The following is an 809-nucleotide window of genomic DNA, read 5'->3' on the forward strand; positions in this document are numbered from 1 at the left end:
GGCTCAGTCCTCAAGGCAGATTCCACATCCCATGAGAGCAGAGCAGAGGTGGAAGAGCCGGGATGTTCACTCCCTTTTGGGCACTGATGTCCGAGTGCTCTGCATGCCGAGGGTCTGGCCAGGGCACTGAGCACTTTATCGAGCTCCTCCATCGGTGCCAAGCGCAGCCGGGCTGCGGAAGTGCCCCGGTGCCTGTTGGAGGGCGATAGCTGCGCCGAGATAACCGCGCTATCAGATCCCCGGGGCTGGCCCCGCCCGTCGCTCCAAGGCAGCCCGAAGCATCCCCTGCCCGAGGGAGAAGGGTCCCTGAGCCCCGTGCGGGGGTCCCCAGCCAGCCCCCAGCTGGGGTGCAGCACGACAGGGGTCTCGGGGGACCATGGGGATGTGTCATCCCGGCTCCCGAGCAGCGCCGAGCTCCAGCGGTGTCACACAGAGAGTGGCTCTGCCGGGGGGTCCGGATCCTGCCCCCTGCCCTCCCCCCGGCTCTTGCGGGCCTGTGCCAGGTCCCCTGCTGGGCACGGGGGCGGCTGTCGGAGCCGGGTCCTGCGACAGAAGTTGCGTTCGTCTCGCCTCCAGCCCATTGTCTTGTTTATTTGTCACGGTTGGTCCCCAATTAGGAGTTCGAGCCGTTTGGGACAAGAGCTGTTTCTTCCCATGTGAGCGTGCGGTTCCCGCTCCGCCGGGCTGTGATGTGGCCGGCGACCCGCAGGAGCATCTGCTATTGCAGCAACAGCGCCCGAATGCGTTTCAGATGGGCTCGGCTCTGCTTTGCGTGCTCGGGCCGGCGGCCAGCCCGGGATGGAGCCTCC

The sequence above is a fragment of the Geospiza fortis genome, unplaced genomic scaffold (assembly GCF_000277835.1).
Source record: "Geospiza fortis unplaced genomic scaffold, GeoFor_1.0 scaffold224, whole genome shotgun sequence".
NCBI classification, from domain to species: domain Eukaryota; kingdom Metazoa; phylum Chordata; class Aves; order Passeriformes; family Thraupidae; genus Geospiza; species Geospiza fortis.